This window comes from Phyllostomus discolor, chromosome 4 (genome assembly GCF_004126475.2).
Source record: "Phyllostomus discolor isolate MPI-MPIP mPhyDis1 chromosome 4, mPhyDis1.pri.v3, whole genome shotgun sequence".
In the NCBI taxonomy this organism is placed as follows: domain Eukaryota; kingdom Metazoa; phylum Chordata; class Mammalia; order Chiroptera; family Phyllostomidae; genus Phyllostomus; species Phyllostomus discolor.
In genome coordinates, this window is record NC_040906.2 from 107,697,599 (window position 1) to 107,716,893 (window position 19,295).

At 39.1% G+C, this 19,295-nt stretch overlaps 1 non-coding gene across 1 annotated transcript; it reads left to right on the forward strand.

Annotated features, from left to right (window-relative positions):
- The first annotated feature begins 8,969 nt into the window (after positions 1 to 8,969).
- Positions 8,970 to 9,161, forward strand: LOC114495924. The gene has a single exon (XR_003684579.1). It is a non-coding gene; the product is annotated as a U2 spliceosomal RNA (small nuclear RNA).
- Positions 9,162 to 19,295: the final 10,134 nt, after the last annotated feature.

Here is a 19,295-nt window from a genome sequence, read left to right on the forward strand (position 1 = left end):
ATAGACTTTCTAGAAAGTGCCTTCATTTGCAACATCCATGGTTTAAAGTTGTGTTGACCAGGGATCCAAAATAAGAAAATGTTATTGGAACCTAAGAACTCTATTAGAATGCTGACCCAAAAGGCAGTGGCCGGGTAGCTAAGTTGGTTAGAGCATCATCCAGTATGCCAAGGTTGTGGGTTTGATCCCTGCTCAGGGCAATAAAAGAATAAACCAATGAATGCATACCATATTTTTCAAACTATAAGATGCACCTCTCCCCCCAAATTTGGGAGGAATAATGGTTGTTAATGCTGCTGTTGAGTTCTGTTTACATTTACATTAGTGAAATATGTTATTTATGTTATATTTAATTTTACCACATTTTTTGCTTCACACATTTTTTTCCTATTTTCCTCCTCTAAAACCTAGGTGTATCTTATGGTCCAAAAAATATGGGTAAATAAGTGGCACAACAAATTTGTGTTTCTTTCTCTATATATAAATGCAAAAGAATACTGACCCAAGAAAACTAAAAACTCTTGGCAAGTACTAGGGTCTTAACTCACATATAAACAGCCCACATAATGCAAAGAAATCATGGGGAATAAGAGACCGAAATGGCTCATACATAATAGGCATTATCTCAAAGGAGTGCAACTATTCCTCAAGTGAATTTTGAAACTTTGCAGGAACATTTTTGGTTCTCATGATAATGATGTGATATCCTGGCTATTAATTCCCTGAGGACCAGAGATACAATTCTTGGGACAGTCATGCATGATAAAGAACTGTCCCATCCCTAAACACTATGCAGAAACAATGACCAAGGTGGCTCACACATTAGTTATGAAGAAAGAACCACCTCCATCCTCATGCCATGGTTCTCTTGTGTGGATGGGTTACAAAATGGAGAAAATGAACTGTTACCCAATCAAGAGACTCCCAGAAATGTGAATTTCCACTTAAGTCTTAAAGTTATGAACACCTACGTATCTGCCTTCTGTTTTATTTTGTTTTGTTTTTGTTTTGTTTTGTTTGGAAGAGGTCCTAGAGAAGGACTGGTTGAGAGGCAAAGGGACAAATTGCTGAACACCACTCTAAGAAAGGAAAGTCAAAAGCAGTATTCTAAAAGACCTTCTAGGTACCATCTCAGAACTATGTCAGGGGCTATACTTGGATATATCACTGCCTGGTATATGCCCAAGACCAATCTGTTTCCTTCTGGATTTCTTAGGCCAGCGATCTTGTGTAAGAAATTTAAATTAATTCCAGATCCCAAGACCAGGTCAGTTTCAGGATTTCTTAAGGGAATTAAGCCATTTTATCATTCAAAAGTTGACTATCTAGGAGAAGAGTGATTCATCTCATCAGGGAAGCCTAGATTGATTGTTTCCAGATCTCCAAATCCTTAAGATTCAGAATTCCCAAGGCCAGGTAGTCCTAAGATTATGCCACAGCAAAACTAATTCATAGAACAGAAGAGAGTGCAAATAGATGTCAGGGTATACTGTATGATAATATAATAACTTATAGTGAAACTTGGGGGGACATTCAAAACGTGATAATTTCCTTTGCCAGCAAACCATTGACAACCCTCTAAGTAGCCACCAGCAGTCATATCTGCACCACATAACTCTGTTCTTTAACCCCCATTGACTGAACAAGAGAGTGATGCCTGGCCTCGGATGAGCCAATCAGATTCTCCTTTTCAGGAATTTGAAATTGGAACTCATTTGAGTGGATGGAGTAGACATAGACTGTTTACTTGAATGTGAGTGATAGAAAGAAAAGAGACCACCACCTTCGTGGGGCACCTATGAGAAGGAGATATTGCCTGTCTATAAAAAAGAATGCCTTGAAGCACAGAAAGCCAAAGATGTGAGACCTGAAGGCACGGAAGAGAGAGAGTTTCCTCTCACACTGAGTCCTGGTTGGACAGTTTCCCTTAGATTCCATGATATTCTCCAGGTTCCATTCAAACTGCATTATCTCCTGGATGAAGTCAAAGAACAAATCAAGTCATAAAACAAGACCAAACAAATTTAGAATAAAACAAAGTAAATATTTGATTTGTAGTAGATGAACATAGGGATGAATATGCTACTCTTAAAAATCATGGAAACCTGAATTTCATCCAAGATGCAGGTATAAATAGATACCCTTTGCTTCCTTGCACAACCAAAAGAAAGACAACAACCAATTTAACAATAACAATAAAACCAACCAGAACTACCAGAAAATCAAACTGTACAGAAGTCTGACAACCAAGGAGTTAAAGAAGAAACATCTTTCCAGACTGGTAGAAGCAGCGGAGACAGGCAGCTGGGGCAGAGAGGACACATGGCAAGTCAGCAACTGGCAGACCTGGTGGATGAGGTGGCACCTGGTGAACTGGGCAGTCCCTCATTTGTGTATGGATAAATCAGGAGGAACAACTGTGGAGTGAGGCAGACCAAGCAACCCAGGGTTCCAGTGCAGGGAAGGAAAGTCTCAAAATATCTAGCTGTATAAACCTGTGGGGGTTGTGGTGGTGGGAGAAACTCCCGGTCTCATGGCAGAGTCGATTGGAGAGACCCATAGGGTGCTAGAACATACACAAACTGACCCACCTGGGAATCAACACCAGTAGGGCCCAATTTGCTCGTAGGTAGTGCAGAAAGTGACTAAAAGCAGAGTAAGAACTGAGAAAGTGGCATTGTTCCCTCTCTGACCCCTCTGCCACATACAGCACCACAATGCAGTGAAGTGGGTTGCTCTGCCCTGGCAAATACCTAAGTCTCCACCCCTTACAATGTACTGAATTGAGACAAAGAAAAATGGCCCAAATGAAAGCACAGATCAAGAGCTAAGTGATGAAGAGCTAGCCAACCTCTCAGCTGCAGAGTTCAAAACACTGGTAATCAGGATGCTCACAGGAGTGATTGAGTATGACCACAAAATGAAGAAGTGAAGGCTATACAAAGTGAAATAAAGAAAAACATACAGGGAACCAAGAGTGAAGAGGAGGAAAGCAGGACTCAAATCAACGATTTCAATCAAAAGGAAGAAATAAACATTCAACTGGAACAGAATGAAGAAATAAGAATTCAAAAAAAGAGAGAAGAGGCTTAGGAACCTCTGGGACAACTTTAAGTGCTCCAACATCTGAAACAGGGATGCCAGAAGGAGAAGAAGAACAAGAAGTTGAAAACTTATTTGAACAAATGATGAAGGAAAACTTCCCCAATCTGGTGAAGGAAATAGATTTCCAGGAAGTCCAGGAAGCTCAGAGAATCCCAAAGAAGTTGGACCCAAGGAGGAACACACCAAGGCACATCATAAGTAAATTACCCAAGATAAAAGGTAAGGAATCTTAAAAGCATTAAGAGTAAAAGAGACAGTTACCCACAAAGGAGTTCCCATAAAACTAGCAGCTGATTTTTCAAAAGAAATCTGGCAGGCAAGAAGGGGCTGGAAAGAAGTATTCCAAGTCATGAAAGGCAAGGACCTACACCCAAGATTACTCTATCCAGCAAAGCTTTCATTTAGAATGGAAGGGCAGATAAAGTGCTTCTTAGATAAAGTCAAGTTAAAGGAGTTCATCATCACCCAGCCCTTATTATATGAGATGCTAAAGGGACTTATATAAGAAAAAGAAGATAAAAAATATAAGTAGTAAAATTTTAGACAACAAATTCACAACTATCAACAACAGGCTAAAAAACATAAACAAACTAAGCAAACAACTAAAACAGGAACAGAATCACAGAAATGGAGGTCACATGCAGGGCTATCTGCAGGGAGGGAGAGGAGGAGGGGGAAAAATTGGGGAAAAGGTACAGGGAATAAGAAGCATTATTGGCAGGTGGAAAATAGGGGGAGGTTAAGAATAGTACAGGAAACATAGAAGCCAAAGAACTTATATGTACAACTCATGGACATGAACTAAAGGGGGAGGAAGACTGGAGGGAGTGGGGGTGCAGGGCAGAGGGGGTTAAAAGGGAGAAAAAAATGGTACAACTATAATAGCATAATAATAAAATATACTTTAAAAGATAATGGGAACCCCTGCAGGAAAAAAAGTAATAAGAATGTAAACAGGCAATTCACTAAAGAAGAAATACAAATGGCCAATATATGTATTAAAATAGGTATTATGTCATTCATAGTTAAACAAATGGATTAAAACAACAATAAAGTATCACTTTTGCCTAATCAGATTGGCAAAGTTTTAAAGATTTATAATAGCTTTTCTTGGTAAGAGTCTGGGGAGAACAGGTATTTTCAAACACCACTGCTTCTGGGAATGTAAATTCATATAATTTTTCCTAAAGGTGAGTAAATGTGAATTTAGATGAATTGGTATGAAAAACCTTAGAAATATTCATATACTGTAGCCCAAAAATCTTAGGCTTATAAATGAGCTTTTCATAGAAGTATTATAACACATATAATAGTGAAAAGTTGAAATTAGCCCAAATGTTCATCAATAGGGAAACTATTGCAAAATAAAAATTGCAAAAGTGGGCAGGGATTGACAAAATTCTTACTTTGTTATTTTCGCCAATATAATATTACATGAATCTATGACCAAAAAAGTAAAGAACTAGAAAGAAACCTGAATGAATATTTTAGTAGTCTTAGACAGAAGAAAGAGTCTCCAATCATGAAATCAGACTGATAATTTGCCTACATAAAAATTTCAAACTTATTTGCTGCAACAATTAAAAAATGAAATGTAACCCCTGATTGGTGTGGCTCAGTTAGTTGGGCATTGACCTGCAAAGCAAAAAGGCGTCCATTTGATTCCCAGTCAGGGTACATACCTGGGTTGCAGGTTTGGTGTCCATTTGGGTCACTGGAGTACATACAGGAGGCAACTAATTGATGTTTCTCTTTCACATGATGTTTCTCTTCCTTTTTTTTCCTCCCTCCCTTCCTCTCTGTCTAAAAATAAATAAATAAAATAGAAAAACACTATGAGCAAAGTCAAAAGAAGAAAGCTAATTTGAGGACAATATTTATAACAAATAGAACAGAGTACTTCCTCTTCATTTAATAAGTAAAAGCCTAGCCCTGGTCAGTGTGGCTGAGCAATGCTCAGTTGGTTGAGCATTGTCCTGCAGACTGAAATGTTGCAGGTTAGATTCCTGGTTAGGGCACATGGCTGGGTTGCAGGCAGGTTAGATCCCCAAAAGCAGCATTGGAAGGATGCAAGAGATCAATGTTTCTCTCTCACACTGATGTTTCTCTCCCTTTCTTTGTCTCTCCCTTCCCCTGTCTCCACAATCAATAAAAAGAAAAAGTTTAAATAAATATCTATTAGGATCAATAAGGAAAAAACAATCTAAAGAAAAAATTGGCAATGGAGATGAATGGTCAACTGACAAAAGAAAAATACAAATGGCCTATAAATGTATGAAAATATTTTGGATGTCATGAATGATTAACAAATTAAAATTAAAACAAGTGTAATATCAATTTTTATCTATTTGTCTGACAAAGATTGATCCTAGTCAATGTTCTACAAGTGTGAAGACTGTGGCAATTTCATGCAATAGTGGTAGAGTTATAGGAAAAAACCTCTTTGGAGGGCATCTTGGCAGTGTCTATCAAAATTTTAAATGTATGCCCTGTATCTTAAATATACAGATAAACCAAAAAAGATGGCCAAAGATGAATTTAGAAGGATAATCAGTAAGAATTATTTAAAATGCTGGGAAATTGGAAACAATCTAAATGGCCATCAGTAAGGCTTTGAGTAGATCATACCACACTTATACTCTAGAGCAGCGATTTTCAATTAGTGCACTGCAAAAAATTTTAAAACATGGATTACCTTTCTATTCAGTCAGGGACACTGACCTTTTTTCCCTTTGATTGTCAAATAAAATATGACAACAGCCAACACAATAGCTGTTCAGTGTGAATGAATAAAAATTATACCTATTTTTTTGGTCAGATCAGGAAAAAATATATTATTTGGTGTGCCACAGAATTTTAGTAATTAGTTCATGTGTGCCATGAGATGGAAAAGGTTGAAAATTGCTGCTCTGCAATATTACACAGCCATTTAAAAAATGACATAGGTACCCTGGCTGGGTAGCTCTGCTCAGTTAGAGTGTCTTCCAAGTACACTTAAGGTTGCAGGTTCTATCCCTGGTCAGGGTACATCAAAGAATCAATCAATGAATGCATAACACAGTGGAACAACAAACTGATATCTCTCGCTCTCTTTCTGTCTCAAAATCAATTAAAAATTTTTTAATGCTACATGTATATATGAACTAACATGAAAGGATATAAAAGACTGACCTAGAAAAAAAGCAAGCTGTCAAACAGTGTATATTCCCTGATCTCGTTTGTATTTGTTTAAAAGCATATGTGACTGTGTATGTTTATGTATATTGTGGAATATATGCATAGCAAAGTGTCTGGGGGAATATATACTCATCGTTAAGGAGATCGAATTATGGTAGAGTTACCAGATAAAATACAGGATACGTAGATAGAGTTGAATTTCAGGTAAACAACAATTTTTTAAAAATATAAGTATGTCACAAACTAACTGGGTGTCCTGTATTTTTATTTGCTAAATCTGGTAACCCAATTTATATGAAATGTTCACTTTTAATGTTAAATTTCCGTATTGCTTGAATTTTTACAATGTGCACGTATTTTCTTGGTAGTCATTAAAAAGATCATATTTTAAAGTAAAACTTTAAAATTTATGTTGGTAAGGTAGGCTATTATGTAGCTATTTTATAAACACATTTTTGAGGATTATTTAATTATACAACAAATCTTTATTCAGCATCATTTTTTAAAAGCTGCATTAAAACTGATACAGAGAGATCTGATCAGATCACTGGGGAGGAGTAGGGAGGCCATAGGAGGAGGTTTGCCCGAGGCAAAGATAAACAGTCTAGGATAGGACTGGTTGAGAAGCTGAGTGCCTCCAGAGTGTATAGAATTATGGACTACAACATTTCAAATAAAAGAAGGGCTCTTGGGCAGGCCCACTGGCTCTCCCTCTTCTTCCTCAAGGATCCCTGGATGATTGTACTGCAGCTGCCTGCATTTTCCAATGGACAGTCTTTTGGATGGGAAGCAACTCTAGGCACAGCCTAGAATCAGGCTGACCTGGTAGAGGGTTGCAGATTTATTCTTCCTTGAATGTTCTAGAGGAGACCAGTTCTGAGGCAGAAGCCTGCCATTATCCAAAATTTTTTAGATATTGTATCTTACATTGTTTTAGTTTATAAACTAACCCTGCAGAAATAAGATAATTAAAAAGGAATGGGGGAATGGTAGAACTCAGGTGTTAAGAGTTTAACCTTAACTGATAGGTTTAAGTGACTAATGCATGTGGAAAGTTGTTATTCCAAAATTGTGAAGCATTTGAATAAATACTCCTTTCCTTCATCACCAAACCTTTGCCTACAGAATTTTGCCCAGGGAGTGGTGGTGGGAAGCAGGACCCCACTTGCTGTTCAGTAACAAAACTATATTTTTCAAAATATAGGTATGTTCTACTTCCAGTCAAGATGAAGACATAGGTAAACACAGCTCACCTTCTTGCACAACCACATCAAAATTACAACTAACATATAGAACAACCATCACTCAGAACTATCAGAAATCAAGGTGAATGGAAGTCTGACAACTATGGAATTAAAGAAACCACATCCATCCAGACTGGTAGGAGGGGTAGAGACGTGGAATGGGCTGGTCCCAATCCATATGTGGTGGATAAAAATTTGGGAGGGACACATCGGGAGCAAGGAGTCCAAGCCCCACACTAGGCCCCCAGCCAAGGGTTTTAGTGCCAGGAAGATAAGTCCCCATAACTTCTGGCTGTGAAAACTAGTGGGGATTGAGTTGGTGGAAAAGACTTCGAGTCCCAAGCAGTTCCTGTTAAAAAAAACTCACACGTGGACCTACTCATACCTATTCCCTCTGAGCACCAGCACTGGGGTAGCAATTAAAAAATCACCATTGCCATACAAGGAAGAGCTGAGTTGTCTGGCACAATCTAGGAGAGAACTGGGTAACAGCTTTCTCCCAGACAGGCAGGCAGAGGCCATTGTCCCTTTTCTGAACCCTCTTCCCGCAGAGCCACAAAACAGAAAGGCTGGAGCCACAGATGAGATTCCATCAACTTGGCTAAGACTTTGTCCACACCAGGAGAGCCCCTGAGATTCCATTCCAAACAACTCAGTGGCCCACCCAAGCTGCTTTCCCGTATGAATGGCTGTTCTTGGTGCATGCTAAACAACTTCCTGAATTCTACCAAACAAGCAATACCCAATCTCAGTAAGCCCCAGCCCCCATACCTCTTGCTAAGTGGCCCTGGCCCAGCACTAGCAGCAAACAGCCTAGATTCACAGCCTGGCTTGGCCTGGAAATCTCCAAGCCCAGCAAAAGTAGCAGCCATCTCAGACTGCTTTATAAATCAGGCAGGGTGGCACTGGGAAAAACACAGGTAGGGGTTGACCTTGGCCTGCACTCAGGAAACACCAGTGCCTGCTCACCCAGTGAACAGCTACAGACCACGTCTACAGGCCACATCAGAGTACCACCGCCCTGCCCCTGCAAAGTTGATCCTCCACAGAGGGGATAGGCTGGTGGTCAGTGGTCACAGCCAGTCTTTGCAGATGACTGCCCTGGGTAAATCCCTCCCATTGACCTGCCAACAGCAATCAAGGCTCAATTATAAGAGGTGTACTCAGTCCACACAAAGGGTGCACCTAGAGTTCCAGCTGGGGTGATAGGGAAGGCTGTGCCACTGGACCCTACAGGATATCTACTACATAGGCCACACTACCAAAACAGAGAATCATAGCAGCACTACCTAATACATAGAAGCAAATGCAGGGAGGCTGCTAAAACAAGGAGACAAAGAAACATGGCCCAATTGAAAGAACAAATCAAAGTCCAGAACAAGAACTAAACAAAGTGCAAACAGGCAATCTATCAGAAGCAGAGTTCAAAATGCAGTTTATAACATTGCTTCTTGGCCTTCTGGTTTAGATTAAGTGTAGTATCTGTCCTTAACAGTTAAATATCTGATATGTACTCTATCCAAGGACATTACATTAAATGGATTTTTGGAACTAGGAGATATAAATAAGAGCTTGCTCTGTCCATTGCACACGTCGACCTGGTATTTAAGTACTTCTGGGAATTGTGCACCCCCTCAGAGGAAACAAAAAAACAAAAAACCAAACACTTTATAAGGATGCTGAAGGAACTTAGTGAGGACCTCAACAGCATAAAAAAGATCCAATGTAGGATACAGTAATAAAAACAAAGAATAATTTACAAGGAAACAACAGTAGAGTTGATGAAGCTGAGAATCAAATCAATGATTTGGAACAAGAAGCAAAAAATAACCAATCAGAACAAGAAGAAAAAAGAATCCAAAAAATGAGGATGGTATAAGCAGCTTCTGGGACAACTTCAAGGATTCCAACATTCACATCATAGGAGTGCCAGAAGAAGAAAAGCAGAAAGAAATTGGAAATTTATTTCAAAAAATAGTGAAAGAAAAGTCTGCTAATTGGGCGAAGAAAATAGATATGCAAGTGCAGGAAGCACAGAGAGTTCCAAACAAGATGGATGCAAAGAGGCCCACTCCAAGACACATCATAATTAAAATGCTAAAGATTAAATATAAAGAGAAAATCTTAAAAGCAGAGCAAAAAGCAGCTAGTTGCCTACAGGGGAATTCCCATGAGACTATCAGCTGCTTTCTCAAAAGAAACTTTATAGGCTGGAAAGGATTGGCAAGAAATATTCAAAGTGTTGAAAAGTAGGGACTTACAGCCAAGATTGCTTTACCCAGCAAAGATATTTAGAATTGGAGGGCAGATAAAGAGCTTTCCAGACAAGAAAAAAACTAAAGGAACTTATTACCAAACCATTATTATGTAAAATGTTAAAGGGACTTATCTAAGAAAAAGATCAAAACTATGGACAATAAGAATGCAATAAGCCCTGGCTGGCATAGCTCAGTGGATTGAGTATGGGAGGCAAACTAAAGGGTTGCCAGTTCTATTCCAAGTCAGGGCACATGCCTGGGTTGCAGGTTAGGTCCCCAGTGGGGGCCACGTGAGAGGCAACCACACATTGATGTTTCTCTCTCTCTTTCTCCCTCCCTTTCCCTCTCTAAAAAAAATAAATAAATAAAATCTAAAAAAGATTGTAATAAATACATATCTATCAATAATTGAATCTAAAAAACTAAGCAAACGAGAAGACCAAAGTCAGAATCGTTGATATGGAGATCTTTTTGATGGTTGCCAGATGGAAGGGATGTCTCAGGGAATGGGTGAAGAGGTGAGGGAATCAGGAAATACAAATAGGCAGTTACAGAATAGCCCTGGGGATGTAAAGTACAGTATAGGAAATGGAGTAGTCAAAGAACTTATATGCATGACCCATGGACATGAACAATGGTGTGGAGATTGCCTGAGTGAGTCAGGGGTGCTGGGTGGAGGGGGCAAAGGGGGAGATATTGGGACAACTATAGTAGCATAATCAAAATATAATTCAAGTAGCCCTGGCTGGCATAGTTCAGTGGATTGAACACGGGCTGTGAACCAAAGCATCGCAGGTTTAATTCCCAGTCAGGGCACATGCCTGGGTTGCAGGCCATGGACCCCAGCAACCGCACATCGATATTTCTCTCTCTCTCTCTCTTTCTCCCTCCCTTCCCTCTCTAAAAATAAATAAATAAAAACTTTAAAAATATATATATAATTTAAGTAAATAAATAAAAATATAGGTATTAACTCATGAAAATAAGCAAAGTAAGAACCTGGAAATATAACAAAACGTACAACCAATTATATCCCACAGAAAAATTTCAGTAGATTTCTATTTTTCTTTTTTCTGTATTTCCCGTTTTGACAGTGAGGTTACATTTGAAGAATTTTTACCTTAAAACTTGTCTATACTATGTTAAGTACAAAAGTAGTATCTAAAATTAGTATATTGTATCTCTGACTGATGTGGCTCAGTGGGTTGGTCCTCATCCTACAAACCAAAAGGTCACCAGTTTGACTCCTGGTCAGGGCATATGCCTGGGTTGCAGGCCAGATCCCCAGTTAGGGGTGGGTAATAGGCAACGGATCAATGTTTCTCCCGCACATTGCTATTTCTTTCCCTCTCTTTCTCCCTCTGTCCCCCTGTCTCTAAGAACAAATAAATGAAGTCTTAAAAAAGAAAATAAAATTAGTATACTGAATGAACTTACTTACATAACATAAGCTTGGAAATACTAACAATTATTACTAATTTTAATTTTTTATACTTTAATGTATTTTCTTAATTGTTGATCTATTATCTCTGCTAATACAGAAAAATGTTTACAATATATTCTTTTATCCCTTTTCTCTTTTTAAGTATATTTTATTGATTATGCTATTACAGTTGTCCCAATTTTTTTCTCCCCTTTATCCCCGCTCTGCCCTGCACCCCTCTTCCAGCATTCCACCCGCACTTAGTTCATGTCCATGGCTTGTACATATAAGTTCTTTGGCTTCTACATTTTCTGTACTATTTTTAACCTACCCCTGTCTATTTTATGCCTACCAATTATGCCTCATATTCCCTGTACCTTCCCCCACATTGTCCACCTCCCCAACCCCACTAATAACCCTCTATGTGATCTCCATTTCTGTAATTCTGTTCCTGATCTAGTTGTTTGCTTTTTTCCTTTTTTTTAGGTTAGGTTGTTGATAGTTGTGAATTTGTTGTCATTTTACTACTTATATTTTTTATCTTTTTCTTAGATAAGTCCTTTTAACACTTTATATAATAAGGGCTTGGTGATAATGAACTCCTTTAACTTGACCTTATGTGGTAAGCACTTTATCTGCCCTTCCATTCTAAATGGTAGTTTTGCTGGATAGAGCAATCTTGGATGTAGATCCTTGCCTTTCATGACTTCAAATACTTCTTTCCAGCCTCTTCTTGCCTGTAAGTTTTCTTTGGAGAAATCAGCTGACAGTCTCATGGGAACTCCTTTGTAGGTAACTGTCTCCTTTACTCTTAATGCTTTTAATATCTCTCCTTATCTTAAATCTTGGGTAATTTACTTATGATGTGTCTTGGTGTTTTCCTCCTTGGATCCAGTTTCTTTGGGACTCTCTGGACTTCCTAGACTTCCTAGAAGTCTATTTCCTTCACCAGATTGGGGAAGTTTTCCTTCATTATTTGTTCAAATAAGTTTTTAATTTCTTGCTCTTCCTCTTCTCCTTCTGGAAGCCCTATGAATTGGATGTTGGAGTACTTAAAGTTGTCCCAGAGGTTCCTAAGCCTCTCCTCATTTTTTTGAACTCTCTTCTTTCTGTTCTGGTTGGATGTTTATTTCTTCCTTTTGATTGAAATCGTTGATTTGAGTCCTGGTTTCCTCCCCTTCACTGTTGGCTCCCTGTATATTTTTCTTTATTTCACTTTGTATAGCCTTCATTTCTTGCTTTATTTTGTGGCCATACTCAATCAATTCTGTGAGCATCCTTCTTACCAGTGTTTTAAACTCTGCCTCTGAGAGGTTGGCTATCTCCTCATCGCTTAGCTCTTTTTTCTGCAGTTTTGATATGTTCTTTCATTTGGGCCATATTTCTTTGTCTTGGCATACCAGTCTGGATGAATGTTGCTTTAACTCCTTAGTTGTCAGAGGTCCATACAGCTTGATATTCTGGTATTTCTGGTTGTTTATTGTTTTTAAATTTTTGTTATCCTTTTTGTCATTCGAGGAAATGAAGCATTTCTACCTATACCTCCATCTTGGCCAGGACTCCTACAATATTTTCTTAAATGATAAAAAATATGACAAAAAGTAGTGTTAACTGTTACCCAGATAAGAGAGATGGACAAATGAGTGTAAGACACAGCTGGAAGGATATACTCCACAGTATTAACAATAACAATCTCTGAGTGTGGGGAGTAATGGATTTTTTAACATTTTTTATCTGTGTTTTCAGATTTTTAATAAAGTGATCACATAATAAAACATTGAGGAATTTCATTTTGAAGAGAAGAACATTGGAAACCTGGAGGCTTGTCAAACATGAATTCATTTCAGCTCTATACATTTTCCTCCCCTTCTCTGCTGCCTTAAAGCTTGTAAGCTGCAAAACCTAGGAAGCAGCTAGCAGTCAAAGGAGCTGTTCAGTGGAGAAGCAAATGTCTGCTAGCTGCTAGCTTATTATAAGCAAAGCTGAGCTAGGACAGTGACCTGAAAAAGAGAGACTTAATCCTTGTGCTATGCGAGCTTAGCTTCTTTCTAGATCTCAGTTTCCTCGCTTCTACATAGGGAATGCTGCAAAAAGATCAATGAAATGGAGAAAAAAGATAAACAAGATAAAGAAAAAATATTTAGCATTTTATTTACAGCTACAATTAGTATTTACATACATAAACTTAACCACAAGCTAAAACTTCCATTCTATGCTTACTTCCCAGGGTTGGAAGTTTAAATAAAGTGGGCATCAGTGTTTGTGAATGTTAAATATTAAGGTATTACATGACAATGGTAGCCACAAGGCCATACATTTCTATAAATAACTATGTAAAGGTAGTCAACAGTGCAAAGCATCATGCGTTCAAGTGCCAAATGAGCAGAAGACAAAGAGGCCACAGGACTTGGGAGGACAGAAGAGCTGAGGGGAACTAGGATAGCCAGAGGGGTCTTTAAGGAATCCTTACCTGGACCCTGGATGATTCTCCAAAGGTTTGTTCTGAGGAACAGGCTAGTGAGGGGACAAATTACGGCAAAATTATTTAGGCATTTGTTTTAATTTTTTGTATGTGATTAAGAAAAACATAAAATTTACCATATTAACCATTTTAACTGTACAGTTCCATACTGTTAAGCATATTTACATGGTTGTGAACCTATTTCCAGAACATTTTCATCTTGCAAAACTGAAACTTTGTATCTATTAAACAATTCTCCTTCCCACCACCCTAGTCCCTGACAACAACCATTCTACTTTCTATTTCTATGAATGTGACTACTTAATATACCTCATGTAAGTGAAATCGCACCATATTTGTCTTTTCACTTTATACTGGCTCATTTCACTTTATACAATGTCCTCAACACTCACCCATGTTATTGCTCCTGTCAGAATTTCCATTCTTTTTAAGGCTGGATAATATTTCACTGTATGTAGTCACCACATTTTGTTTATCGATTCATCTATTGATGGACATTTGTGTTGCTTCTACCTCGTGAATAACGCTGCTATGAACATGAATGTGCAAATATCTCTTCAAATCATTGCTCTCAATTCTTTTGGATATGTACCCAGAAGTGGAATTTCTGGGTAATGTAGTAGTTCTGTTTTTAATTTTTAAAGGCCCCCATACTGTTTCTTTTTTTCCTTTATTCTCGCCTCAGAATATGTTTTATTGATTAATTTTGGAGAGAGAGTAAGGGAGAAAGAAAATGAGAGAGAGAGAGAGAATGAGAGGGAGGGAGACTTCAATCAGTTGTACCCCTACGCACCCCAATCAGGGGCCAAACCCATAACCTAGGTATGTACCCTGACCAGGGATCGAATCCCTCCATAGTGGTCACCATTTTACAATCCAGCTAATGGTGCACATGGGTTCCAATTTTCCTCACACCCTTGCCAACACTGGTTATTTTTGTTTTGTTTTGTTTTCTTTTTTGACAGTAGTCATTCCAGTGGATGTGAAGTGATATTTCATTGTGGTTTTGATATGCTTTTCCGTGATGATTATGGAAGTTGAGGATCTTTTCATATTCTTGTTGGCCATATGTAAATCATCTTTGGAGTAATGTCTATTCAAGTCCTTTGCCCACTTTTTAATCAGGTTATTTGATTTTTGTTGTTGAGTTATAGGAGTTCCTTATATATTTTAGATATTAACCCCTTATCAGGTATATCATTTGCAAATATTTTTCCCATTCCACGGGATGCCTTTCACTGTGCTGATTATGTTCTTCGATGCATGAAAGTCTTAAGTTTGATGTAGTCCCATTTGTCTATTTGTTTCTTTTGTTGCTTGTGCTTTTCAGAGTGTTATATCCAAGAAATTATTGTTAAGTCCAATGTCATGAAGTTTTGCCCTTTGTCGTCTTTTAGGAGATTTATGGTCTGGGTTTCATGTTTAGGCTTTAATCCATTTTTTAATTTGTTTTTGTGTATGGTATAAATACAGGTTTGACTTTATTCTTTTATATGCATTTGGAAGTTTTTAACTGCTACAAGACCCAGGATCTTCTTAACTGCCTCCCATTTCTTGTTCTGATCACAGAAATACATCTAGAAGTGATTCCAGGAAAAGGAAATAAAATCTAAAGTGTACTTGAGGGGAAGTAAATAGGTAAGGCTGAAGAGCACCCTACTGCAGTGGGCAGTACCACCGCTTTCAACATCCACCCGCACAATGATGAAGAAAGACCAGAACCCCCACGTTTGGGGTTTTTCTGGTGCCTCCACCCTGTTACTCTATTCAAGAGGTAAAAAAACAGCAGGTACCACCCGATTGTACTATCTTTTCTTCTGAACAGAGCATCTGATGCCCTGACTCTCTTTTTTCCTTCTGTGGTAAATGGGACAATGCAAAAGAAAATCTGATTGTCTTCATCTCATGTCTCTTGGTCCCTTGGTCCCTCTGCAGCAGGATAGTAAGAAGCTAGGAAAATTCCTGGGCAAGCATAATTGAGAAACTGAGCCAAAAAATTAATAAGGCCAAACAGTTTGAGCAACTTACAGCTGGTTGGTTAGTGGCAAGAACTTATCTCCCCTAACCAAGGACACGAGAGTGAATGGTTTATACCTCTCCTTCCTAACCAGAGAACCTGTCTGGGAGATAGAGAACAGAGACCCAATTAATGTCATTTGTGCCAGCTAAGCCCAAGGACAGATGAAATCAGGGGAACAAATAACAAAAACCCCATTAAAAGCCAGACCCAAAATAAAAGTAAAACAGTATAGAGGAACAAAGAATATTCCCCAAACTGCCCCCTTCCCTAGTCTGCTCCATGTTGACATATCAGCATATTAAAAAGGCTCCTGGAGGGCTGATGAGTAGTCTCCTGAAACCCTCCACTAAGATTCTCACCCACAGAAGGAAGATAAAAAAGCCCTCAGGACAAAGACAGTGCAGGCTCCCTGCAGAGCAGGCCCATGCTCCTTTTTAGGCATGAGCCTTTAATTTCCTCCTAAACTCTAAGGATGCCCAGGAGACTCATAGCCAGGGGAGATGTGGGCAGCTGCAGCTCAACATGAACTTACTCCGTGATCCTGTTTCCAGGCCCCCTTCTTCTCTGACTTCCTAGTGAGCTAACAGCAGCCCTTCTTTGCCTCCTCCTTTCCTCCAACTTCTCTAGGGAGCCAAAGCAGAGCACCGCCTAGGCTCTCTCCTGTTACCACTTCTACCCTCTCTTTTTGTTTCACTGCCCCCAGCCTTAGTAAACACACTCTCAAAATCACCTGGACTCACCCTGGCTGGTGTGGCTCAGTGGATTGAGTGCCAGCCTGCTAACCAAAGGGTTGCTGGATCCGTTCCCAGTCAAGGCACAGGCCTGGTTTGTGGGCCAGGTCCCCAGTAGGAGACTCTCAAGAGGCAAACACACATTGATGTTTCTTTTCCTCTCTCCCTCCCTTCCCGTCTCTCTAAAAATAAGTAAAGTTTCTTAAAAAAACACCTGGACTCCTGTGGTGAAATCTTTCCTACACAAAGTAAAGAACCCACACACTACAGGCTGGCCTGAGGCAGACCGCTCCAGGCCAGTGTCTGTACAGTAACACCTTGACCTAGATACATCCAGAAGCAGTATATTCTTTTCTCTTTTTTTTCTTGTCTTCTTGGCCCCTTTATCTTAACAGAGCCAAAGCATCTTAAGTAAACACCAACTCCTTATGTCTCCCTTGTGTTAAAAAACAAAAACCACAACCCATCTCATTCTATCATAATCACTTTCTCCAACTGGGTCACAATGTATACTGTATCTTGCTGTCTACATGCTAGGTAGAGGTAAGAAAAGAGGAAAAAAGGAACAAATACATAATGACCCCCTACAATGTGCCAAATCTCCATCTCCTTAAGTAATTTGAGTCATTTCATCATCACAAGAAAATAAAATCAATATTATTATTATTCCAATTTGCAGATAAAGAAATGGAGAGTGAGAGTTTAAATAGTGTGTCCAAGGAGACACAGATTTTTTTGAGAAAACCAGGATTTAAGCCCAAGGCTCAGAAAGAAACTGCCTTCCTCTTTCCTCCAGATTCTTTCAATTCTAAGTTTACCTTTTTGCAACATTTAGCCTGATTGTATTTCCATGGAACTGTCATTACTTTCTCCATTATTGTGGAACCATTATTTCATTTCTTTACTAATTTCCAATTTCCTGCCAGAGGAGATTGGGGTAATGAATACTAATATTAATACTAACATCAATACTAATACTAATACTAATATTAGTATCAGTATTATTAATGCTGATATACATTTACATAACAACACATAATTTTTCAACATGCATTCATTCTCTCATTTTTAGGAAAAATAGGTTGTATTCATTTAGTTTCTTTTTTTAAATATATTTTATTGATTATGCTATTACAGTTGTCTCATTTTTTTCTCCCTTTTATTCCCCTCTGCCATGTACCCCCTCTCCCACCAGCATTCCCCTACCTTAGTTCATGTCCATGGGTCATATAGATGACCCGTAAGTTCTTTGGCTTCCCCATTTCCCATACTATTCTTAACTTCCCTGTGTCTGTTTTGTAACTACCATTTATGTTACTTATTCCCTGTACCTTTTCTCCCCTTCTCCCCCATTCCTGCTGATAACCCTCCATGTGATCTCAATTTCTGTGGTTCTAATCCTGTTCTAGTTATTTGCTTAGTACATTTTTGTTCTTGTTTTTGATTTTTTAGATTTGGTTGTTAATAACTGTGAGTTTGTTGTCATTTTACTGTTCATAGTTCTGATCTTCTTTTTCTCAGATAAGCCCCTTTCACATTTCATAGAATAAGGGCTTGGTGATGATGAACTCCTTTAACCTGACCTTATCTGGGAAGCACTTTATCTGCCCTTCCATTCTACATGATAGCTTTGCTGGATAGAGTCATCTTGGATGTAGGTCCTTGCTTTTCATCTCTTTGAATACTTCTTTCCAAACCCTTCTTGCCTGCAAGGTTTCTTTTGAGAAATCAGCTGACAGTCTTATGGATGCTCATTTGTGGGTAACTGTCTCCTTTTCTCTTGCTGCTTTGAAGATTCTCTCCTTATCTGTAATCTTGCCTAATGAATTATGATGTGCCTTGGTGTGTGCTTCCTTGGGTCCAAGTTCTTTGGGATTCTCAGAGCTTCCTGGACTTCCTGGAAGTCTATTTCCTTTGCCAAATTGGGGAGGTTCTCCTTCGTGATTTGTTCAAATAAGTTTTCGATTTCTTGTTCATCCTTTTCTCCTTCTGGCACCCCTATGATTTGGATGTTGGAGTGTTTAAAGTTGTCCTGGAGGTTCCTAAGCCTCTCCTCATTTTTTTGAATTCTTGTTTCTTCATTCTGTTCTGGTTGAATGTTTCTTTCTTTCTTCTGGTCCAAATCGTTGATCTGAGTCCTGGTTTCCTTCCCATCACTGTTGGTTCCCTGTACATTTTCCTTTATTTCACTTAGTACAGCCTTCATTTTTTCATCTAATTTGCGACCAAATTCAACCAGTTCTGTGAGCATCCTGATTACCAGTGTTTTGAACTCTGCATCTGATATGTTGGCTAGATCTTGGTCACTCAGTTGTATTTTTTCTGGAGCTTTGATCTGATCTTTCATTTGGACCTTTTTTTTTGTCTCAGTGCACCTGTTACATAGCAAGGGGTGGAGCCTTAGGTGTTCACCAGGGCAGGGCAACCCAAGTCTCTATGCTGTGGTGCTGTATGTGGGGTTGGGGTTCAAGAGGGAACAATGCTGCTTGCTCAGCTCTCTGCCAGCTTTCAGTCACTCCTCCACTACTCACAAGTGAATTGGGCCCTTCTGGTGCTGATTCCCGGGTGGGTAGGTGTGTGTGTGTACATACTGGGATCCTGTGGGCTTCTCCAATGAACTCTCCTGTGAAACTGGCAGTTTCTCCTGCCACCACAACCCTCACAGGTGTTTTCAATCAGATGTTTGAGGTTTTATTTCCCCATGCTGGGACCCTGGGTTACTTAGTCGGTCTCATTCCCCAGTTTTTCCTCCCAGTTTATCTGCACATAAATGTGGGACCCCCACTCGGCCAGCCACCACTTGACCCAGTCCTCCAGAGGCCACCTTTCTGCAAGTCCTCTCTGCCCAGGCTGCC